Below are 26644 nucleotides of genomic sequence, written 5' to 3' on the forward strand. Positions count from 1 at the left end.
GCAGCCCTCTTGAAAGAAGACATTCGGGCTTCTTAAAAAAGCCAAGCTTCTGTAAAGAAGACTTCCGAGCCTGTTGACAGAAGACTCCCGTGGCTTTTAAAAAGAGCCCTCCGAGCCTCTTTAAATAATGCTTCCGGGACTATTGAAAGAAGGCTGCCGCACCTCTTAGAAGAGGGCTTTCGGGTCTCCTGAAAGGAGGCTTCCTAACCTCTTGAAATGTGTAAGACTCTAATTTTGTGGCCCCGGAACTGCTCAGTTCCAGAAGGGAACTGGCCTAAACCCCTAGCTGCTGGTCTAGCCACGGCAGTCGTCTAGGGTGGACTCAAAAGGTCTCTTTTGTTCCGGGTCTCAGGGTCACTGATGTGGGGAGGTTTTCGAGAGCGCAAAGGACCTAACCAGAAAACTGAAAAATGGATTTGGAGGCTTTTATTACAAAACAAAAAAAACTTACAGGTGGGTGGCGATAAGGTGACTAGGTAACGCGGTGAGGTAGTCGGCGGGCTGCCGAACGAAAATGATGCCAGAAGGAATCCGGCCAATGATGCAGTCGACGGTAGGTCAGACGGTTATGACCCCTGCAGGCCGCGTAGGGAAGCGGACTTCGGTGTCGTTCAATGGTGGCAAGACAGTGGTTCAGTCAAAGGCGGTCGGTTGGAAGTCGGACTAATAGGCGGGCGGATGGCCAGGTGGCCGGATGGAAAAGCGGCTGACACGCGACCGCGTGATAATACGGCCACTGGCAGTCGGCTTGAGGCCGAATAATGGTGCTACCGGACGGTCTAACGAAACAGCGACTGCCACGCGTCTGGACGATGATACGGCCACTGGCAGTCGGCTGGAGGCCGAATAATGGTGCTAACGGTCGGCCTAACGAAAAAGCGGCTGACACGCGGCCGGACGATGATAGGGGAAGTGGGGGTAACACGCCCATAGGGGTTAAAACGCGCCACCCCTGAATAAGGTTAAATATCCCCATTGTGATTATTTTAAATAGTCTATACGATGAATCAATGAAAAATATTGCCATTGGATACATATATTTCATGATTTTTCTCTAGTTACACATGAAAAACTCGAAAAAATGATTTTTGCGTGTTTTGATGCAATTCTAGCTCGGTGAAATTTAGTCTTTCTATCGCTGTTATTCATTGGTAAATTGAAAATTGAGCCATGAGCCATGCTGCTTACTCGTGTTCTTTATGTTCCACACGAAATCGTCGTCAAAATTGGTCTTAAAACGATTTGATGGGCCTTCAAACTTCTGAGGTCGGTGTGGGGCAGTACGCCCATGCTCATTTCGTATGACCGATCGGTAGTCAGTCGCAGATATGCTGTTCTTTAGTATGCGCTGATGAAAACTGGCTGAAATGGTGGTTTTCATTGATAAAAATGGCATTTTCCTTAACGTGGGCGTCCTACCTCCAGTTCCCCTACGGCCACTAGGCGGCGATGCAGCCGGACGAAGATGCGCCGACAGACGACTGCGCGACGTTTCAGTCGGCAGTGGCTTGGATGGTGAGGTATCTGACGGAAAGTCAGATGGTGATACGGGTAGCACGCGGCCGGTCGTTGTAATTTACGGCGGAAAGCCGATGATTTTCCGGATGAGGATTCCGCCTGCGAGTGGCGGACTATAGAGCCACCGGTGGGAGGCCGAGCACGGAGGCAGTCTACGAACTGCTATGCGATTGGCCTCGAAAATCTCCGGCGTCCTTTGCACCAACTCACTGTGACACTTCTTTAAATTTTCCAAGAAGGGCAGAACTCTCCTCGTTGATTCCACAACGCTGACTACCATCACTTCTTTTTTTCGCTGTCCCTCCAGCCTCTTGCTAGGGCACTCATCTCTTCACAGAAAAGACGCGTTTTATGTATCCGCCTTTTCCTCTTTTATCTATATTATCGCTTACTGGGCGATGTAGCTCATTTTGCGGCTTGCGTTTCAGCCACCCACCGCACGATTTGATATCACCGTTTACAAATCTTTCCTACGCACAATGTAACTTTACATTTTTACGCTCGAATGAACAAAACCCGTTACCCGCCGGTAACAAATGTGTCCTCCGAACCTCTTGAAAAGAGTCCTCCGAGCTGCTCAGAGAGGCTTCCGGAAAGTGTAGAAGGTTGCTTCCAATCTTCTTGCAACGATACAACTGAGTTTTTCGAAAAAAAAACGCTCATGTCTCTCAAATGCCACACCCGAACTGGTAGATTTTAGTTCAGAAGCATATTTTTAACATGTAATTCAAATTATTGTTTTAGCCAGGTAGATTGCATAGAAGAATTTGTAAATTTGCTTATTCGTCGTTTTTTCCTTTTGATTTTTTGTCATACAGCCGTTTTTCCATTGTTCTCGTTGTGGAGAAATCTTTTACTTATCATCTTTGTATACATTTACGATATGTAGCATACCATAAAAGACTCTTTTTCGCAAGCTATCATGATTAGGAACTGATTTGCAGAAGTATACCCCATGATAAATTTCGTTTAAGAAGCTCCAAACGCGAGGGGCACTGATTCTAATAATGCATTTCAACTTGTTATATAATAATAATAATAATATATAATATATAATAAATCATAACTTTTCTGTCATGACGCTCAGGTAGGAAGGGAGGAAATGTATAGACCGGTCATCGGACCGGATAGTCTGCACACCGTATCGAATGACAACGGCCAACGATGCATAAACTTCGCAGCCTTCGCAGCACCTTCTTTCCCCGCAAAAATATCCACAAGGCCACATGGAGATCACCCAACCAAGAAACGGAAAACCAAATCGAGCACGTTCTAATCGACGGTAAATTCTTCTCCGACATCACGAACGTCCGCACTTACCGCAGTGCGAATATTGAATCCGACCACTACCTCGTTGCAGTATGCCTGCGCTCAAAACTCTCGACAGTGTACAACACGCGTCGAAGTCGGACGCCGCGGCTTAACATTGGGCGGCTACAATACGGTAGACTAGCCCAAGAATAAGCTGGAAGTGGCACTCCCAACGGAAGAGCAGCTAGGCGCAGCTTCTCTTGAAGATGGCTGGAGAGATATTCGATCCGCCATTGGTAGCACCGCAACCGCTGCACTTGGCACGGTGCCCCCGGATCAGAGAAACGACTGGTATGACGGCGAATGTGAGCAGTTAGTAGAAGAGAAGAATGCAGCATGGGCGAGATTGCTGCAACACCGCACGAGGGCGAACGAGGCACGATATAAACAGACGCGGAACAGACAAAACTCGATTTTCCGGAGGAAAAAGCGTCAGCAGGAAGATCGAGACCGTGAAGAGACGGAGCAACTGTATTGCGCTAATAACACACGAAAGTTCTATGAGAAGTTGAACCCTTCACGTAAGGGCCACGTGCCACAGCCCGATATGTGTAAGGACATAAACGGGAACCTTCTTACGAACGAGCGTAAGGTGATCCAAAGGTGGCGGCAGCACTACGAAGAGCACCTTAATGGCGATGTAGCAGACGAAGATGGCGGTATGGTGATGGACCTGGGGGAGCGCGCGCAGGATATAATTCTACCGGCTCCGGATCTTCAGGAAATCCAGGAGGAGATTGGCCGCCTGAAGAACAACAAAGCCCTTGGAGTTGACCAACTACCAGGAGAGCTATTTAAACACGGTGGTGAGGCACTGGCTAGAGCGCTGCACTGGGTCATTACCAAGATTTGGGAGGAGGAAGTTTTGCCGCAGGTGTGGATGGAAGGTGTCGTGTGTCCCATCTACAAAAAGGGCGATAAGCTGGATTGTAGCAACTACCGCGCAATCACATTGCTGAACGCCGCCTACAAGGTACTCTCCCAAATTTTATGCCGTCGACTAGCACCAATTGCAAGGGAGTTTGTGGGGCAGTACCAGGCGGGTTTTATGGGCGAACGCTCCACCACGGACCAGGTGTTCGCCATTCGCCAAGTACTGCAGAAATGCCGCGAATACAACGTGCCCACACATCATCTATTCATCGACTTCAAAGCCGCACATGATACAATCGATCGGGACCAGCTATGGCAGCTAATGCACGAACACGGATTTCCGGATAAACTGACAGGGTTGATCAAAGCGACGATCGGGTGATGTGCGTAGTTCGAGTTTCAGGGGCATTCTCGAATCCCTTCGAAACCCGCAGCGGGTTACGGCAAGGTGATGGTCTTTCGTGTCTGCTACTCAACATCGCTTTGGAAGGGGTAATACGAAGAGCAGGGATTAACACGAGTGGTACAATTTTCAATAAGTCCGTCTAGTTGTTTGGCTTCGCCGATGACATAGATATTATGGCACGTAACTTTGAGAAGATGGAGGAAGCCTACATCAGACTGAAGAGGGAAGCCAAGCGGATCGGACTAGTCATCAACACGTCGAAGACGAAGTACATGATAGGAAGAGGTTCAAGAGAAGACAATGTGAGCCACCCACCGCGAGTTTGCATCGGTGGTGACGAAATCGAGGTGGTAGAAGAATTTGTGTACTTGGGTTCACTGGTGACTGCCGAAAATGATACCAGCAGAGAAATTCGAAGACGCATAGTGGCTGGAAATCGTTCATACTTTGAACTCCGCAAGACTCTCCGATCGAATAGAGTTCGCCCCCGTACCAAACTGACAATCCACAAAACGCTCATTAGACCGGTAGTCCTCAACGGACACGAGACCTGGACGATGCTCGTGGAGGACCAACGCGCACTTGGAGTTTTCGAAAGGAAAGTGCTGCGTACCATCTATGGTGGGGTGCAGATGGCGGACGGTACGTGGAGGAGGCGAATGAACCACGAGTTGCATCATCTGTTGGGAGAACCATCCATCGTTCACACCGCGAAAATCGGACGACTGCGGTGAAGAAGGCGAGGTGCGCAGCGGGCAAGGTGGATCGATCAAGTGGAAGATGACTCGCGGACCCTCCGTAGACTGCGTGGTTGGCGACGTGTAGCCATGGACCGAGCCGAATGGAGAAGACTCTTATATACCGCACAGGCCACTTCGGCCTTAGTCTGAATAAATAATAATAATAATAACTTTTCTGTTGTTAAAGTAAGAAAAGAAAAAAATCAGTCTCCCTTCCCAAATGTTTCATCAATGGTAAGAATTTCAAATAAGAAATAAATAAACTCCAAATGCAGTGTATTGCGTATTGGGTGTATTGGGTATTCAGAAAACGCCCTGATAAGACTAATTGTAGCATTAATAATAAATTTGATGTTAATGATGACGATGATATGTAAAGCATATGATAAGTATATTATCATTCGAAAGACTATATATTTGGCGTTGAAACATGATGAAATCTATTCTAAGATGACGTGTTCAATCCTCAGCAAGTATTTCTTCTTTAAATTGCACATTGGCTTTCTTTGATTAACAGTGCCAATTTTAAGTGTACGAATATATATTTAGAATGGTTATATTTTATAAACAAGCAAATTTAAATAATTTATTTGGAAATCGAATAAAGCCACATGAAAAAATCGTGTTTGAAAAATAAAATAACATAATAGAAATCGCCACTTTTACTATTCGGTTCGCCATTGTTCGAAGACAACCCTATATACAAATTATCAAAATTATTCATACAAAATGATCACGAAGTGGAAGCATGGCTATTTCAAAAACCATGACCACGTGGTTTATGGATGATCATGCTATCTTCAGAATTATAATTATTATACCTACCTACTCTTCGTTCCCCAAAAGCATAAATTATTGCGCGTTAGACCTTGACTTTCTGCAAACAAGACCAACAAGTCTGGTTGCGCCCAAAAGTGTATCTCAAACTCATCTAAATTCATCGATAGAGTATGTTGGGGTAAAAGTAACAAATAAAGATAACATAAATCGGTCGCTTTTTTTGCCTTGATAAACGCATTTCTTACGCGGTTTAAGGGATTTATGCAATTTGTTTTCAAGGTTTTGATTTACGCGGAACGTATCCCTCGCGTAAAAACCGACTTCAGTGTAATATTTTGGTTTTATCATGAGAGATGGTTTGTAAAATTCGTAAGTAACACATCGTAATATCGCAATTAAATGCGCGAGCAAGGCTGCTCGATCCATCGAGCAAGATTGCTCGATGGCCCAAGGCTGCTCGATCCATCGAGCAAAACTGCTCGACAGCGCAAGCAAGCGGGATGCTGATAGGGCATCCCTGCGAAGTAAATGTGCCGCTGAATTGCACAAGAAATGTCCGCGTGCCGCTGAATCGCGATGTGTGAAGTTCATTATTTCACACTTGAGTAATGCCGAAATGAACACTTCCGAATATGAATGCCCGAAAGCTTTGCATAAATAAAGGTGAGAAATAAAACCAAGTGCAAACCGTTAAGCATTCCATTTTCCATAGCAGCTATCTTTTAGCAGTTCAAGAGTGGCTGGGCCGGCCCACTGAGCAAACAAAATTTGTATGTGAAAAAATTATGTATAAAATATTGTCGAACAAACGATTTTCTTAGGCACATTTGCTGAACTGTAAAGGGTGTTTTTTTTTCTGGAATTGGCTCCAGAAAAAAAAATGCAGATTGTTTCAGAGAAAAACAAACGAGCAAAAAGGAAAACTAGAGGCTCTAAACAAAAAAAAAGATGGAACAACAGCTCACAACGGAATGAATATTTAAAAAAAGCCCAGCCCAGAAAATGATGTGGTCTTTGAAAAACTTCTATCTCAAAACTCCTGGCTTAGCCAGACATACGACACCCACAGGCACCATCATTGGGGTGTCCTTTGCTGCCTCTGTGAATTCCAGGAGGGTGTTTTTCCAAAAATTGAACTTTTCAATAGTTCGAGCAAAGACGATTTCAGTGGAAAATATGAGGGAAATTAGCAAATATTCAAACACTTTTTTCTCAAAACCCCTGGCCTAGCCAAACATATGACACCCGTAGGCACCATCATTGGAGTGTCCTTTGCTGCCTCTGTGAATTCCAGGAGGGTGTTTTTCCAAAAATTGAAATTTTCAATAGTTCGAGCACTGACGATTTCAGTGGAAAATATGAGGGAAATTAGCAAATATTCAAACACTTTTTTCTCAAAACCCCTGGCCTAGCCAAACATATGACACCCGTAGGCACCATCATTGGGGTGTCCTTTGCTGCCTCTGTGAATTCCAGGAGGGTGTTTTTCCAAAAATTGGACTTTTCAATAGTTCGAGCAAAGACGATTTCAGTGGAAAATATGAGGGAAATTAGCAAATATTCATACACTTTTTTCTCAAAACCCCTGGCTTAGCCAAACATATGACACCCGTAGGTACCATCATTGGGATGTCCTTTGCTGCCTCTGTGAATTCCAGAAGGGTGTTTTTCCAAAAATTGAACTTTTCAATAGTTCGAGCAAAGACGATTTCAGTGGAAAATATGAGGGAAATTAGCAAATATTCAAACACTTTTTTCTCAAAACCCCTGGCCTAGCCAAACATATGACACCCGTAGGTACCATCATTGGGATGTCCTTTGCTGCCTCTGTGAATTCCAGGAGGGTGTTTTTCCAAAAATTGGACTTTTCAATAGTTCGAGCAAAGACGATTTCAGTGGAAAATATGAGGAAAATTAGCAAATATTCAAACACTTTTTTCTCAAAACCCCTGGCCTAGCCAAACATATGACACCAGTAGGCACCATCATTGGGGTGTCCTTTGCTGTCTTTGTGAATTCCAGGAGGGTGTTTTTCCAAAAATTGAACTTTTCAATAGTTCGAGCAATGACGATTTCAGTGGTAAATATGCGGGAAATTACCACACATTCAACCACCGTTTTCTCAAAACCCCTGGCCTAGCCAAACATATGCCACCCGTAGGCACCATCATTGGGGTGTCCTTTGCTGCCTCTGTGAATTCCAGGAGGTGTTTTTCCAAAAATTGAACTTTTCAATAGTTCGAGCAAAGACGATTTCAGTGGAAAATATGAGGAAAATTAGCAAATATTCAAACACTTTTTCTCAAAACCCTGGCCTAGCCAAACATATGACACCCGTAGGTACCATCATTGGGATGTCCTTTGCTGCCTCTGTGAATTCCAGAAGGGTGTTTTTCCAAAATTGAACTTTTCAATAGTTCGAGCAAAGACGATTTCAGTGGAAAATATGAGGAAAATTAGCAAATATTCAAACACTTTTTCCTCAAAACCCCTGGCCTAGCCAAACATATGACACCCGTAGGCACCATCATTGGGGTGTCCTTTGCTGTCTCTGTGAATTCCAGGAGGTGTTTTTCCAAAATTGAACTTTTCAATAGTTCGAGCAAAGACGATTTCAGTGGAAAATATGAGGGAAATTAGCAAATATTCAAACACTTTTTCTCAAACCCCTGGCCTAGCCAAACATATGCCACCCGTAGGCACCATCATTGGGGTGTCCTTTGCTGCCTCTGTGAATTCCAGGAGGGTGTTTTTCCAAAAATTGAACTTTTCAATAGTTCGAGCAAAGACGATTTCAGTGGAAAATATGAGGAAAATTAGCAAATATTCAAACACTTTTTTCTCAAAACCCCTGGCCTAGCCAAACATATGACACCCGTAGGCACCATCATTGGGATGTCCTTTGCTGTCTCTGTGAATTCCAGGAGGGTGTTTTTCCAAAAATTGAACTTTTCAATAGTTCGAGCAAAGACGATTTCAGTGGAAAATATGAGGAAAATTAGCAAATATTCAAACACTTTTTTCTCAAAACCCCTGGCCTAGCCAAACATATGACACCCGTAGGCACCATCATTGGGATGTCCTTTGCTGTCTCTGTGAATTCCAGGAGGGTGTTTTTCCAAAAATTGAACTTTTCAATAGTTCGAGCAAAGACGATTTCAGAGGAAAATATGAGGAAAATTAGCAAATATTCAAACACTTTTTTCTCAAAACCCCTGGCCTAGCCAAACATATGACACCCGTAGGCACCATCATTGGGGTGTCCTTTGCTGCCTCTGTGAATTCCAGGAGGGTGTTTTTCCAAAAATTGAACTTTTCAATAGTTCGAGCAAAGACGATTTCAGTGGAAAATATGAGGGAAATTAGCAAATATTCAAACACTTTTTTCTCAAAACCTCTGGCCTAGCCAAACATATGACAACCGTAGGCACCATCATTGGGGTGTCCTTTGCTGCCTCTGTGAATTCCAGGAGGGTGTTTTTCCAAAAATTGAACTTTTCAATAGTTCGAGCAAAGACGATTTCAGTGGAAAATATGAGGGAAATTAGCAAATATTCAAACACTTTTTTCTCAAAACCCCTGGCCTAGCCAAACATATGACACCCGTAGGCACCATCATTGGGGTGTCCTTTGCTGTCTCTGTGAATTCCAGGAGGGTGTTTTTCCAAAAATTGAACTTTTCAATAGTTCGAGCAAAGACGATTTCAGTGGAAAATATGAGGGAAATTAGCAAATATTCAAACACTTTTTTCTCAAAACCCCTGGCCTAGCCAAACATATGCCACCCGTAGGCACCATCATTGGGGTGTCCTTTGCTGCCTCTGTGAATTCCAGGAGTGTGTTTTTCCAAAAATTGAACTTTTCAATAGTTCGAGCAAAGACGATTTCAGTGGAAAATATGAGGGAAATTAGCAAATATTCAAACACTTTTTTCTCAAAACCCCTGGCCTAGCCAAACATATGACACCCGTAGGCACCATCATTGGGGTGTCCTTTGCTGCCTCTGTGAATTCCAGGAGGGTGTTTTTCCAAAAATTGGACTTTTCAATAGTTCGAGCAAAGACGATTTCAGTGGAAAATATGAGGAAAATTAGCAAATATTCAAACACTTTTTTCTCAAAACCCCTGGCCTAGCCAAACATATGACACCCGTAGGTACCATCATTGTGATGTCCTTTGCTGCCTCTGTGAATTCCAGAAGGGTGTTTTTCCAAAAATTGAACTTTTCAATAGTTCGAGCAAAGACGATTTCAGTGGAGAATATGAGGAAAATTAGCAAATATTCAAACACTTTTTTCTCAAAACCCCTGGCCTAGCCAAACATATGACACCCGTAGGTACCATCATTGGGATGTCCTTTGCTGCCTCTGTGAATTCCAGGAGGTGTTTTTCCAAAATTGGACTTTTCAATAGTTCGAGCAAAGACGATTTCAGTGGAAAATATGAGGAAAATTAGCAAATATTCAAACACTTTTTCTCAAAACCCTGGCCTAGCCAAACATATGACACCCGTAGGCACCATCATTGGGGTGTCCTTTGCTGCCTCTGTGAATTCCAGGAGGTGTTTTTCCAAAATTGGACTTTTCAATAGTTCGAGCAAAGACGATTTCAGTGGAAAATATGAGGAAAATTAGCAAATATTCAAACACTTTTTTCTCAAAACCCCTGGCCTAGCCAAACATATGACACCCGTAGGCACCATCATTGGGGTATCCTTTGCTGCCTCTGTGAATTCCAGGAGGGTGTTTTTCCAAAAATTTATCTTTTCAACAGTTTATAAGGTCAGTGCAAAATTGGATACATTGAGTTTGTTTGAAACCGCAGAATAGAAAAAGTTTGCTAGCGCAATTCAGCGGCACCATGTAGCACCAATTCATGAACATCAAATTGCATATATTAAGGCTCAAACGTAAATGACTGCACATTGTATTAACACGTTTTTCCGAATTTTCATCATTATTCTTGTTTCGATTGCGGAATGCATTTTTCGCAATACACATATAGGTTAATTGGATACCCTTCCTAATAGCTGACTTTCTTGCGTAATCGCAGTTTCAATGGATGATATGAATGCATGATATATTTTATGAATAGTCGGAAGAAGCTCACAAATCTTCAAACAATCACTTTTGCTAAAAAAACTTCTGGCCTAGCCGGGCATATGATAGCCGTAGGCACCAGTCTTCAGTAGCCCTGCAAGCAACGGCGTAGGATTGCCAATCCGGAGATGGCGAGTTTTTTTTTTGTCTTTATTAAGGAGACTTTCAGCCCGAGGCTGGCTCGTCTCTGAGCGAGATGGCGAGTTCAATTCTTGGTTCGGTCTAGGATATTTTGGGTTGGAAACATTCTCGACTCCTTGGGCATAGAGTATCCATTGTACTAGCCACATTACATATTCATGCAATGGCGGATATAGAAAAGCTTTTAATTAATAACTGAGGAAATGTCGTGGGGCCCAAAATCCGTACAGCACCGATGTCCATCCACTTTATGAGATATTATTTAATTGAAGGGGGTTTACTGTAGTCAATTTGTGAATAATTTATCTTATCCTGTTCATATACTTGACAGTGAGCTTTTAAATCAATAAGATGAAGAGTAGGCTTTGGAATTTAAATAAAATTAATCAAAAACTAATCACCACCCGCCAATTGTTGAGTTTCTGGCGCCATTTCGTGTAGAACATTAAATGTACCACCAAAAGTATCCGTGTTTTAGATACAACCTGCAAATCATGAAGTAAAAATAAGCGGTATTTAAATCGAAGGGATCGCTTCTCAAGGTGCGTATTGAACTATTTACAGTGGTAGTTTAGTTAATCAGTCTGTTTCACTTTTATTATTTAGTTACAAAAAATGCTGTACGGATTTTGATCCTTTGATTCGAAATCCGTCCACGGTGGACGTATCGCGATTCAGGATTTGGTTCATTATTTTACCTTGTTTTTAGTAGGTTTTAATGTATAAATGTTGTACACTTCAGAACTAGAGGCCTTTGTGCATTGATACAGATGAAAATCGTTTCATTTGGATTTGAATTTTGTGCAAGCATTTTCATATACTGATGAGCTTAACTGTACGGATTTTGATGCCCCAGAAGTTCCAGTTGGAATGTAAAGCCACTGAAGAAAAAATTTAAGGGTTGGGTACAAGACTCGACCGCCCGACGTTAAGGTCACTCCTGACAGAATCCAAGTTTTGAAGTGCTCGCGTTTTCGGGGGCACACCAATCGATAAGGAAGCAACGCACAACTGACGCAGCAAAGCTGAATCAACAAAAATTACAGTTGTCTGCCGCCTCCGTATCAAGTGGTGTGCCCCGAAAATGCGAGCACTTGAAACTTGGATTCTGTCAGGAGTGACCTTAACTACGTAAAACAGTTTGGCGAAATGAAGAACCTAGCAAGTCCCATCATTCATGAACATTACAAAAAATTTCTTTTGATTCCTTTTGAGACAACACTGGTTTCGAGCAATATTCAAAACATGAAATTTGTTGGATAACGACTATTAAAAATTTACATTTTGAAAGTAACTGATATATTTATGTAATTAAGTCAAAATTGTTAAATTCTCGAGTTTTGTATAATATGAGAAGTTTAGTTTTGTTTGATTAATTTGTTAGGGTTTTCACTTAAAAGTTCAATTTCATTGTTTTTTTTTTTTATTTTTCGATAAATCTTCTAAATGAGCTTAACTTAATTTGGGTAGGGTAAAAAGCCCAATAGTGGACCCCCTAGTAGCGAAATTTTGCTCTTCCTGGCATAAGGAGTGGAAATTTTTAAAATAATTATTTTGTGTGTTATCTAATATCAAGCTCTGCATCTCCTCTTCATAAAACACTCAAATACACGACGTTATTCATTGAAATTAACATTGTCTCCAATTGACCAATTTTATATTGTTATTTATCTCAATGGTACGCATTGGAAATCACTAACAGAACATAACCAGAAGAATTTACTGAACTCCAAGAGTGTGCTGGTCACTAGTTGTTGCACTTCGGAAAAATCCTCTCAGCTTAACAACATTTTTCCAAGGTATCATGGTAATCAAAAGAATCGATTTACTTTAAATGACTGCATTTACTATCAACAATTACCGCAGCTCCACCATCGACGACGCGATCAACATCAACGCGGCAGCCGTTGTCGCTTGGACCACAACCGGGCAAAATTTTCACTCCAATGAGGCTGGCCGACCGTCGCTCCACCATCGTTAACTGCCGCCTATCGCCCAACGTGAAGCAATAAAATTTGGACTGGTGGTGAATGCGCCAAAGACAAAGTACATGCTTGTGAGCGGAACCGAGCGCGACAAGGCCCGCCTGGGAAGCAGTGTTACGATAGACGGGGATACCTTCGAGGTGATCGAGGAATTCGTCTATCTCGGACCCTTGCTAACGGCTGATAACAATGTTAGTCGTGAAATACGAAGGCGCATCATTTGTGGAAGTCGGGCCAACTACGGGCTCCAGAAGAAACTGCGGTCAAAAAAGATTCGGCACCGCACCAAATGTGCCATGTACAAGACACTAATAAGACCGGTTTTCCTTTACGGACATGGGACATGGACAATCCTCGAGGAGGACTTGCAAGCACTCGGTGTATTCGAGAGACGGGTGCTTAGGACCATCTTTGGCGGTGTGCAAGAAGACGGTGTGTGGCAACGAAGAATGAACCACGAGCTCGCCCAGCTCTACGGCGAACCCAGTATCCAGAAGGTAGCTAAAGCCGGAAGGGTACGATGGGCAGGACATGTTGCAAGAATGCCGGACAGCAACCCTGAAAAGATGGTGTTCGCTTCCGATCCGGCAGGTACGAGACGGCGTGGAGCGCAGCAAGCGAGATGGGCAAACCAGGTGCAAAACTTGGCGAGCGTGGGGAGTCTCCCCCGGTCTGGGGCAGCTGAGAGCTCTCAGCCTTCCGTAACCCCTTACCACCGTCTTTCCTGGGTGGACGGACCTTTCCAGGTCCTTCCTCCCCCGGTTTTGGAGGTACCTGGCCGAGGTTCAGCTTCCCAGCCCCTCTACCCTTGTTCGGGGTAGTAACCCTCCGCGTTTTGGAGCGGCCCCCAGGGAGCTCATCCCCTGGAGACTGCATCCCCCGTTTTTGTGTCTGCTCCGTTGGAGCAGTCACCCCCGACGTGCCCGCGAATACTTGAGGCTCAGTCTGGGTAGACTTTGGCACCACCGTGTCGGTCGATTCGACCTTGCCTAAATCCGCGAATTCTTGGGCCTCAGTCTGGGTAGACCTCGACTCCACAGATTTCACGGGTTCGCACTTGGCCGTCCCGACCGCCTTTTCCAGCTTGACATCCAACACCGACTTTCGAAGGTTTAGCAAGCTCCTCTTGAGGTCCTTACTGATATTATGCTTCGATGACGCAAAGTCGATGATGGCGTCCAGCTGTTCCGTCGCCACCTCGAAGGCCGAAAGCCCATCGCGTTTGCGGTTCGTCGCCTCCACAAGCCATGTGCCGTCCATAACCACTACCGGCGTAGCCGGCATTTGCGTAACTAAGGAAAAATTCTAGGGGGGGCTAACTTTTTTCTATTCTTACAGTCAAACACACAAAAAGTTATTGTTATTGTTGTTCAACTGTCCGCAAGTTGGCCTACCAAATAGCTGTTTCAATACATCCAGTGACGACTTGAACAGCTCTGACATAAAAATCTGGAAATGTCGTAAAAAACTGAAGAGCTTTAGATACATAAGACTTTCGAGTTTTGCATAGCCATTAGAAATAATTTCAAGGTATTGCGGGCTTCATGGCCGTGCGGTTAGCGACGTCAATCGTCTAGACGCATGAGCTAGGGAGTATGGATTCGATTCCCCCGGTAAAGAGGAAACTTTTCGTGATCGAAAAATTCTCCACTGGTCCACTGGGTGTTATGTATCCTGTCCGTTGTCTCATGCCAAGTGGTTATTGCTCAGTCTGTACGACTGTCTAAGCTGTCGAAGATGGTGTTCCTGTCTTACATTTTAGTTACCTCTCCTTGAAATTTCAGGGTTTATCGAGCTTTTTTCGGATTTCAAGAATTATGGAATTTTTTTTCGGATTATCAAGATAATTGGAAATTCAAAGTTTTCGGGAAATAGCAGCAACATCGCTTGAATACTTTACCAGATAAATCTGCAGAAAGAAATGCCTTCAAAATGTCTGCTATTACAGGCATACGATACGTTGTACTCAGCTATCTCAATATCGAATGGTTTCTCTTGATAATCCTTCCAGAAATGCCATGCATCTTCAAGGGAAAGCTTGAGGTCAAAGGCACACTTTTAAAAATAATACTCAAAATGCAATGCAACGCAATGTAACCATAAAAATCTTAAAGAGTTGATGATTTGCTGAGCTGAGCTGAGCTGTTAGAAATTCTTCGGTGTCTCCTGCTCAAGTTAAACAATTGTCTTTTTCATGTTGTCTAAATATTACAGGCAGTTTATTATTTTACTTGAATTTTCTTTATTCAATCAAAATCTTAGCTATTGTATTTGTTCTGTTAGTCTGTTACTTCTATTATTCAATCAGCATTGAATCAGCATGAAAATACTGTTCCAACTCCAACATTTATCTCGACAGAGTTCCAAAATGACTGTAACCATGCCCGTCCTATCTCTCACCTTGGCTCATTTCTCATTTTGGCAGCACAAATGTCAATGCATAGGGGAAATTACGGCTTTGGCAGGTTTTGTTCTATTATTATCAGGGGGGTTTTCTATAACTAATTATGCTCAAATTTGGCCATAAATTCTTTGCATATCAAAGAATATTGTGGCCAAATTTCATAAAATTTGGTCAACAAAAACCCCCCTGACAATAATAGAACAAAACCTGCCAAAGCCGTCATTCTAGGTGAAAAGCACATTTAAAAAACATTTTGCGCGCTGAAAACGAGTTGTGTTTTGGCGTTATGTGCCTCCGAAAGTGTAATTTACTTCAGAAATTAGATTCGTACGCAATTCACCTTAAGCAATTATATGTGTGACTGAGAATAAAAGGAGCGTAATATCCTTCGTGTTTAGCATTCCTAACCCAAGATATATCAATTTTTCGAAGTTAGAAAACATGATAAAATATATTCAACTTACACACTTAGAATATTTTACAGTGTACGGTAATTTTTTACCGAACTTTCAACAGCTGAACGTACGGTAATCAGTTCGGTAAACGAAAAAAATTACAGAACGTTCGGTAGTTTTATTTTTCGATGATCTGTCAAAAACTACCGTACCGTTCGGTAATTCGAAAATCAAAATTACCGAACGTTTCGGTGCTTTTTCCGTTTTAAATGAAAATATTAATGCTTAATGCTTTCAAATGTAATCAAATAAAATACGAGAACACACTTATAGTTTTAAAATATGACTTTTCTTTATTTGTTTTCTTCCATCATTATGGTGAATAGAAAAACATTATTAGAATCAGGCACAACCTTTCCCTCGGTTTTTTCAAACCAAAAAATCCTGAAATCACGGCTAACCATGTGTTTTATCGTTCATTGCGGGATGTGATAATCGTTTCAGGCTGAAAAAAAAACTTGTTTTTAATTCCTCCATCATTGGAATGTAGATGCATATTTTTGCCCACATATCAGAAGTTACCGCTTTTTCAGTATATAGGATGGAAAATGTTGGAAAGTTCGAAGCAACAAAGCATCAAACGAAAATGGCGTTGACGGATTATCACTCTACCGTAGTTTTGTAATACATAACTTGTTTTGCAGTTTGTTCGGTAATTATTCTACAATGTACGGCGATAATACGATTTTACAGAACAAACTGTAAGTTCAACTACCGAACTCTGTTAAATCAGTTTAGAATTACAATTTGTTCGGTAACATTTCACTGGTATTCGGTAAAATTAATCTAGTTAACCAAACTTACTGTAATTTCTTTGGTTTACCGTAGTTTTTCGTCAAAAAAAATTACCAAACAGCGAAATCTATTTTAAGTGTGTACTGTAGAGAGAGATGATAAGATGAATAATATGAATTATTCATTATTTGCAGTTACGCCCAGATATGATCAGAGCGCTAGATATGTGCCATATCCATGCAAAGTCGTGGGAATTCTAAGGGGGGCTAACTTGATTCTAGGTGGGGCTATAGCCCCCCCTAGCCCCCCTGAAGTTACGCCAATGGAAGCCGGGGAGAAGGTGAAGTGACCCACGCTAGCGCTGCGCACCGAGCTGCCGACTATTGCCTCTGACCTCCTAGGCGGAGACCTGAACAACCCACCTCTTGCGAAGGGGTTGTCACCTACAATCACTAATTGAAGAAGAATTGACTTGGTTTTCCGTTTTGATCCCACGAGTTGCTCGTGAAAAGAGGTCCACCACGCCAGAGCCCAGCATGACGCGGTAAGGGACAATTACTGTGGAGGGTGCCCAGGTATACCCCACAGGCTCCGTTAAAGGCCTAGCTCATTATTTCACCCCCCTGGCCATGCATCCCCTCGGCACGGGTCGCTTAACGCCTTGGGATTAGGGGTTAGGGACGATGATCCCCTTGGTCGCACCCTCTCACTCTATCTGATGTCACAAGGACAACAGTGCCCAGGCTGCACTACCAGCTAAGTACAAAACCCTTAGCTGGCGGGCGATGTAGAATCTTGTCCAATTGTTTCGTATTGAAAATAGGACAGATCGGACTATAAGTTTCGAAATTATGGCCAAAATTCGTTTTTTTACATAAGAAACACATACAAAATTCTCACTAATTTTTCAGGCACTTATCTTTAATGAATTTGCTCGCAAGTTCACGCAACAAGTTGCATTCGACGCGGAATCTTGTCCCATTATTTCGCATTGAAAATTGGCGGAATCGGACTATGGGATTCGAAGTTATGGCCAAAATACATTTTTTTACAAAAAAATCTCACTCATTTTTAGGGACTTACCCTTAGCCGATTTGCTCGCAAGTTACATTCGATGCAGAATCCGGCTCCATTGTTTCCTGTTGAAAATTGGCCGGATCGGACTATGGGTTCAGAAGCTATGGCCAAAATACTTTTTTTTAACCAAAAGTGCGTAGAAATTACTCACTCGAAAAAAACGAGAAAGGCACCATCACCGCTAGGTGGATTAGTCTGGGTTTTATTTTCTTTATGGAAATTTTCTTATTTTTTTATTGCTCTTTATTGATCATTTTGTGGAAAATTTTTATATTTTTATTGTAAAAATATATTTATTTGGTGGAAAATTTTGTAATTTTTTATTGCTAATATTGCTTTATTTATGGAAATTTTGTTTTTTTTTTCGTGGAAAATTTTTATTTCTTTATGGAAAATTCTTCTTTTATAATTGCAAATTTTTGCTTTTCAAAGTGCTTATTTATTTTTGTTTTGTGGAAAATTCTTATTTGTTTATGGAATTTTTGTTTTATTTGTGGAAATTTTGAATTTATGTATTGGCTTATACCCTGATTTCTTCATTGGCAATTTTCTAATTTTTTAGGGGGAGTTTTTATTTTAGTCTTAGATTAATCCTTTTAGGTTTCTACAATACTTTTTCCCAGATTTCTATTAATCCGTTAAAACGAATAAAACGTTAACTCCCTAAAATTTGATTATATTTTTGTAGAACTAGTAATCAGACATATCAGACAGTATTGCAAAAAAAATACCTGAATGATATGCTCTCACCAGAATAATGGGTAACACAATGCCTTGACTGTCCCAGTCCCACCCAGGAAAATTCGTGCGTAGGACATGTCCTACTTGTCCTACCCACTCCCGGCGCCACTGAACAGAACTAAGAAAATAGCGTAGGGGTTAGAAATTGTCTATTTCTATCATTTCCAAAGAAATTAAATGAAAAAATAAATTGAAAATTTCACTTATCTGCTCTTATAGAGAAGTGCGTTCGCCTCCGGTGTTATTCATAGAGGAGATCTTCCGTCATACTACGGCGCGCTTTATGCTTGAACCGCATCGTTGCCCGTCGGCAGAATTATAGGAAAACGTCGCACTAGGATCATCCATCGGCTCTTTTATGTCGTCGATCCTTCCGTCCTATTTTATTGTTGATTTGATCACTTTCTCTCCAGCAACTAAACTCCAGGTCTTCATATTTGATAAATCTATCGACTGGCTTCACAGGGGACGGCTGAATCAGCAGATGGATTCAAATAAAGTTGTGCTTTACCAGCTCTCAATGGCATTGGAAAGTTTAGAAAAATACGACGGGTGAATATTCCGTTGCCGACCTAGTAAAGAACCATCGGAAGAAAACCTTCTGATACACGGAGGCATCAAAGAGTACCCCAATCGATATGTACTAAAATATTATCAATTCAGTGCAAAACCGAATTATAACCGCTAACGAAGTAGGATTTTTCTCACAATCCATAAGTTAAACCTAACTTCGGAAGTAGTGCGCTGTTTTTATTTGGTGATGTGCTATACAGCTTCCGAAATAAGGTTTAACGTACGGATTGTGAGAAAAATCCAATTTTGATAGCGGCTATAATTCGGTTTTCTACTGAATTTATAATAACAAAAAATCTCACAAACAGATCATATCATGCACTTCTCATGCATTTCGCAATCGAAACAAGAATCATGATGGAAAATTCGGAAAAGCGTGCTAAAACGTGAAAAGCCATTTACATTTGGGCCTCAATTTATGCAACTTGATGTTCATTAAGTGTTGCTACATCGTGCCGCTGAATTGCGCTAGCAAATTTTTTCTATTCTGCGGTTTCAGACAAACTCAATGTATCGAATTTTGCACTGAACTTATAAACTGTTGAAAAGTTAAATTTTTGGAAAAACACCCTCCTGGAATTCACAGAGGCAGCAAAGGACATCCCAATGATGGTGCCTAAGGGTGTCATATGTTTGGCTAGGCCAGGGGTTTTGAGAAAAAAGTGTTTGAATATTTGCTAATTTTCCTCATATTTTCCACTGAAATCGTCTTTGCTCGAACTATTAAAAAGTTCAATTTTTGGAAAAACACCCTCCTGGAATTCACAGAGGCAGCAAAGGACACCCCAATGATGGTGCCTACGAGTGCCATATGTTTGGCTAGGCCAGGGGTTTTGAGAAAAAAATGTTTGAATATTTGCTAATGTCCCTCATATTTTCCACTGAAATCGTCAGTGCTCGAACTATTGAAAAGTTCAATTTTTAAAAAAACACCCTCCTGGAATTCACAGAGGCAGCAAAGGACACCCCAATGATGGTGCCTAAGGGTGTCATATGTTTGGCTAGGCCAGGGGTTTTGAGAAAAAAGTGTTTGAATATTTGCTAATTTTCCTCATATTTTCCACTGAAATCGTCTTTGCTCGAACTATTGAAAAGTCCAATTTTTGGAAAAACACCCTCCTGGAATTCACAGAGGCAGCAAAGGACACCCCAATGATGGTGCCTACGGGTGTCATATGTTTGGCTAGGCCAGGGGTTTTGAGAAAAAAGTGTTTGAATATTTGCTAATTTTCCTCATATTTTCCACTGAAATCGTCAGTGCTCGAACTATTGAAAAGTCCAATTTTTGGAAAAACACCCTCCTGGAATTCACAGAGGCAGCAAAGGACACCCCAATGATGGTGCCTACGGGTGTCATATGTTTGGCTAGGCCAGGGGTTTTGAGAAAAAAGTGTTTGAATATTTGCTAATTTTCCTCATATTTTCCACTGAAATCGTCTTTGCTCGAACTATTGAAAAGTCCAATTTTTGGAAAAACACCCTCCTGGAATTCACAGAGGCAGCGAAGGACACCCCAATGATGGTGCCTACGGGTGGCACATGTTTGGCTAGGCCAGGGGTTTTGAGAAAAAAGTGTTTGAATATTTGCTAATTTTCCTCATATTTTCCACTGAAATCGTCTTTGCTCGAACTATTGAAAAGTCCAATTTTTGGAAAAACACCCTCCTGGAATTCACAGAGGCAGCGAAGGACACCCCAATGATGGTGCCTACGGGTGTCATATGTTTGGCTAGGCCAGGGGTTTTGAGAAAAAAGTGTTTGAATATTTGCTAATTTTCCTCATATTTTCCACTGAAATCGTCTTTGCTCGAACTATTGAAAAGTCCAATTTTTGGAAAAACACCCTCCTGGAATTCACAGAGGCAGCGAAGGACACCCCAATGATGGTGCCTACGGGTGTCATATGTTTGGCTAGGCCAGGGGTTTTGAGAAAAAAGTGTTTGAATATTTGCTAATTTTCCTCATATTTTCCACTGAAATCGTCTTTGCTCGAACTATTGAAAAGTCCAATTTTTGGAAAAACACCCTCCTGGAATTCACAGAGGCAGCAAAGGACACCCCAATGATGGTGCCTACGGGTGTCATATGTTTGGCTAGGCCAGAGGTTTTGAGAAAAAAGTGATTGAATATTTGCTAATTTTCCTCATATTTTCCACTGAAATCGTCTTTGCTCGAACTATTGAAAAGTCCAATTTTTGGAAAAACACCCTCCTGGAATTCACAGAGGCAGCGAAGGACACCCCAATGATGGTGCCTACGGGTGTCATATGTTTGGCTAGGCCAGGGGTTTTGAGACAAAAGTGTTTGGATATTTGCTAATTTTCCTCATATTTTCCACTGAAATCGTCTTTGCTCGAACTATTGAAAAGTCCAATTTTTGGAAAAACACCCTCCTGGAATTCACAGAGGCAGCGAAGGACACCCCAATGATGGTGCCTACGGGTGTCATATGTTTGGCTAGGCCAGGGTTTTGAGAAAAAGTGTTTGAATATTTGTTAATTTTCCTCATATTTTCCACTGAAATCGTCTTTGCTCGAACTATTGAAAAGTTCAATTTTTGGAAAAACACCCTCCTGGAATTCACAGAGGCAGCAAAGGACACCCCAATGATGGTGCCTACGGGTGTCATATGTTTGGCTAGGCCAGGGGTTTTGAGAAAAAAGTGTTTGAATATTTGTTAATTTTCCTCATATTTTCCACTGAAATCGTCTTTGCTCGAACTATTGAAAAGTTCAAATTTTGGAAAAACACCCTCCTGGAATTCACAGAGGCAGCAAAGGACATCCCAATGATGGTGCCTACTGGTGTCATATGTTTGGCTAGGCCAGGGGTTTTGAGAAAAAAGTGTTTGAATATTTGTTAATTTTCCTCATATTTTCCACTGAAATCGTCTTTGCTCGAACTATTGAAAAGTTCAATTTTTGGAAAAACACCCTCCTGGAATTCACAGAGGCAGCGAAGGACACCCCAATGATGGTGCCTACGGGTGTCATATGTTTGGCTAGGCCAGGGGTTTTGAGAAAAAAGTGTTTGAATATTTGCTAATTTTCCTCATATTTTCCACTGAAATCGTCTTTGCTCGAACTATTGAAAAGTCCAATTTTTGGAAAAACACCCTCCTGGAATTCACAGAGGCAGCGAAGGACACCCCAATGATGGTGCCTACGGGTGTCATATGTTTGGCTAGGCCAGGGGTTTTGAGAAAAAAGTGTTTGAATATTTGCTAATTTTCCTCATATTTTCCACTGAAATCGTCTTTGCTCGAACTATTGAAAAGTTAAATTTTTGGAAAAACACCCTCCTGGAATTCACAGAGGCAGCAAAGGACACTCCAATGATGGTGCCTACGGGTGTCATATGTTTGGCTAGGCCAGGGGTTTTGAGAAAAAAGTGTTTGAATATTTGCTAATTTTCCTCATATTTTCCACTGAAATCGTCTTTGCTCGAACTATTGAAAAGTCCAATTTTTGGAAAAACACCCTCCTGGAATTCACAGAGGCAGCGAAGGACACCCCAATGATGGTGCCTACGGGTGTCATATGTTTGGCTAGGCCAGGGGGTTTGAGAAAAAAGTGTTTGAATATTTGCTAATTTTCTTCATATTTTCCACTGAAATCGTCTTTGCTCGAACTATTGAAAAGTTCAATTTTTGGAAAAACACCCTCCTGGAATTCACAGAGGCAGCGAAGGACACCCCAATGATGGTCCCTACGGGTGTCATATGTTTGGCTAGGCCAGGGTTTTGAGAAAAAGTGTTTGAATATTTGCTAATTTTCCTCATATTTTCCACTGAAATCGTCTTTGCTCGAACTATTGAAAAGTCAAATTTTTGGAAAAACACCCTCCTGGAATTCACAGAGGCAGCGAAGGACACCCCAATGATGGTGCCTACGGGTGTCATATGTTTGGCTAGGCCAGGGGTTTTGAGAAAAAAGTGTTTGAATTTTTGCTAATTTTCCTCATATTTTCCACTGAAATCGTCTTTGCTCGAACTATTGAAAAGTCCAATTTTTGGCGAAACACCCTCCTGGAAATCACAGAGGCAGCAAAGGACACCCTTATGATGGTGCCTACGGGTGTCATATGTTTGGCTAGGCCAGGGGTTTTGAGAAAAAAGTGTTTGAATATTTGCTAATTTTCCTCATATTTTCCACTGAAATCGTCTTTGCTCGAACTATTGAAAAGTTCAATTTTTGGAAAAACACCCTCCTGGAATTCACAGAGGCAGCAAAGGACACCCCAATGATGGTGCCTACGGGTATCATATGTTTGGCTAGGCCAGGGGTTTTGAGAAAGAAGTGCTTGAATAGTTGTTTCATTGCTGTATTTTATTCAGCAAATTTCCTGCATTGGTCCATATGAATAATGTGTCAAAGAAAACAAGCGTTTACTTTTCTCCGCCGGTTGGTGGTCATATTCGCTAGTTCTAGCGGACAATGCACTATCGGACAATACTAGCGCGACATTAGCATAATGTAAACAGGAATTTTTCACATGCTAATAACCGTTTACATTATGTTTATTTCACAATAATTTTATCGGATAGTGCATTGTCCGATATGATTAGCGAATATGAAAACAAGCCATTGCATTGTTTCATGCTGCTGTTTGCGCATATTTTTTGTTGGCGGCTGGATGCTGGCAGCGGTGGGTGGTATAGTTTTTCATTCAGCGGCACAATTCGTATAGCAAGATGCCCTATCAGCAACTTCGCTTGCTTGGGCTTTCGAGCAATCTTGCTCGATGGATCGAGCAGCAATGGGTCATCAAGCAATCTTGCTCGATGGGTCGAGCAGCCTTGCTCGCGCATTTAATCTGGATCATCGTAATTGCTTATTTGTTTGCTATTTGTGATATATTGAAAATTTAAATGTTTGCCCCACCGCACCCTATATATGCCAACCTATCAGCCAGCCGGCTTCTGCTTCAACCATGCCGTAAGTAAACCGATGAAGAAAACAAGCTACTCACCCCGTCATTTTATCGCTGTTTTTCTCCTATTTCAGCTGCTACTTTATTTACACTCTGCCTGTCCGGCTTGTGCGTGCTGTTCTAAGGCTCAGTTTGTCAGAACGATCAACAGCAGCAAGTCTCTACATCCAGTTTTGACACACTTTTGTTCACTGAGAGATGGGTTGTTACAAACGAACGCAATTTGCACTTTGCTTCTGTCTGTTGAGGTCTATTCACTTTCAGCACCAACAATCAGCATCAACAGTACTGGTACATATATTTGCACTCACTTCTTGGTTTGGACTTAGGTGGTACAATAAGATAAAAAAGCAATGAAAATATTTCCGATTTGTCACAAATGGTGCTTGCATGTATTAAAATATCACAGTTTGGGAAACTATCTACGGCTTCGAGGAACTACACACCCTTCTCTAGAGCAAATCTAAACTTTCTGAGAAGTTGCACCACGCAGATTGGCGAAAACCAAGGCCGGCCAGCGGGAAGAACACTGTCATCTTCTGTCGCCCGTTCGACGCCGCCTGAATTATGCCGCCGATGGTGGGGTTAATTGCAAACGATTGTCCCGGCAGGGCATCGACGACTATCCCTGTGCTTCAACGGCAGGAGACTGCGTCGTATCGCTTGTGGTGTGATGCCTCCTGCCTGTGTGTGGTTCGCGCGACATGGAAAGGAAAATTGATATAAAATGGAAAAGGGTTAATTAATTGGATCATCACTGGGTGCAAGAGTAGGGTTTATTGTGGTAGTTTATTTGTGTGAATGCACAGAATCGCAGCAAAATTCAAATTGAAAGTAATGGTTCTAATAAAGCTACTCTTGAGATGATCTCAAATAGGCAAATATCTTTGTGGAGATCTGTTGAATTGTATGTACCCAGAATCATTACCATTTCAGTTGCTCGCTTCAACACCATGCAGAAGTGCTTCTTAGTGTAACCGCCATCTCTTAAGAGATGTTCCGACATTACGTGGTTACTGCTTGTGTCAAGCTATTATATGTGGCCATTCCGTGAGGCCATAGAACTTATGTCCTTAACGTGGTAGAGTTTATAGAGCCATTACCATTAATATAGAATGGGCGTATTTGTAGAAAACTGTCGAGTCTAGTACGAGACATTGAAGACTACGTTACTGTTGAGGTCGAAATGCATATCCGTAAACTTACGATCAAGTGGTTTAATGAAATGAGATTGTACTTACTCGTCTTATGACAAGTTAAGACATTCCATTAAAAAAAAACTCCGTATAATTTTTATTTTACTTGGTCAGTATTCACTATTGAAGATTGAATACCTAGAAACTTGTGCTAAATAAAAAAATCAAACATGAATTGAAACAGCTTTTTATGTTGCAGTTACTTAATGTGAGCACGGTAAATGATGGATTAAATAATTTTTCCATCATTCTGAATTCAGGTTTTTTTTTGTATTGAAAGTGATTTAAAAAAAATCCGTTTTATATAAAATCTGGCAATTGTTTCGATTCAAAATATTCCTGCTCTTGTTAGCAGCGAATAATGGTGCTGTTCTTCGCCTTATGGATTGACAATTCATACAACGTCATTTTTATTTCTGTATATTATTCGATCTGCCATTCCTTGAACCATGCAAATAAAAACACCTCCAACGCATTCGTCAATCCTCCTATCACTCACAATAAGTTTACATGTACCTAGATTTTATGTCAACATGATCGTACAGAAGAATAACCAAACGTAATTGTGCTTTGCAGTCTTTGTTAGTCTTTTGTTTATTCCAACACAAGACTCGTTACGATGAAAGAAGCAGCATTTGATGAAATCCCTCTTCGTCACTAATAGTCAAGTGAACCACATTTACAGTCTACTTCAAGGCACATGTCAGCGATAACTTGCAGCTCGACGATTATATCACAATTTATTCTTCATTCGTACATACTATTGGCTTCAGGAGGGCATGTGCAAATACCGTTTGCCGTTCAACTATGCAAAAACAAACACAAACTATTAACCACACTATACACTAACTGGCCGAGCAACAGTTGATAAGAGGCGGTATGGATACTCACTTTCCGAGCTCAACCGAATTTCTCACTAAACAGTAAACAACCAGCACTTCCACCGCCAATGATGATGATCCCTGACTGGTGGGTGACTTCCTTGCAGCGGTTCGAAAGTTCCGTGTTGCTTGATCCCTGGCTGTAGATGGACTGGCGGTGGCTCGAGTCGTTCATCGGATGTCTATTGGCACTTCAAGAACGGATATGTTCGTCAATGTTCAAACACACGATTGTGGAAAAGTCTATTTGAGATAGTTCAGCTTTCTCTGACTGTCACTCCTTGTATGATAGATAGATTGGGTCTGCTCTATACTATCAGTAGCGAGGATAGTCACGATGGACGGACGAATGAAACTAAGCTGCGTTCCGTTTCAAACTAAATCGTTTCGGTTCACTTGCCCGGCTACTTAAATTGTCCGCTCATCTATCGCATCGAACACCATCTCGAGAACATGCGCTCCACCGATCCGATGCACGCTTTAAAATTCGCACACATGGCTGAATGAAGGTCGGAAAGAATGGAGTTTTTCCATTAGAAAAAAACTTTCCTAAACAATTGTAAACTGTTGTAAATTATATTTTTTCAACACTAATATATTTCCTTAAATACTTGGGATTTAATTGCGATTTACGACAGTTTAATATACTGTCGTAAATCGCAATTTAGTTTATATTCCAAACTGTACATAATAAAATCGTTTTTGTCTTGTATTACTATATACGAAAAAGAATATATGGGTAGATTCAAATCAAACTGACTAAATAATTTCATTATATTAAAATAGAAAAAAAAATA

The 26644-nt window shown here is 41.6% G+C and overlaps 1 pseudogene; it reads right to left on the reverse strand.

Annotated features, from left to right (window-relative positions):
• The window catches only part of LOC134204076 (facilitated trehalose transporter Tret1-like), a 63733-nt pseudogene extending 37478 nt beyond the window's left edge, over window positions 1-26255 (reverse strand).
• Window positions 26256-26644: the final 389 nt, after the last annotated feature.

The sequence above is a fragment of the Armigeres subalbatus genome, unplaced genomic scaffold (genome assembly GCF_024139115.2).
Source record: "Armigeres subalbatus isolate Guangzhou_Male unplaced genomic scaffold, GZ_Asu_2 Contig382, whole genome shotgun sequence".
NCBI lineage: Eukaryota > Metazoa > Arthropoda > Insecta > Diptera > Culicidae > Armigeres > Armigeres subalbatus.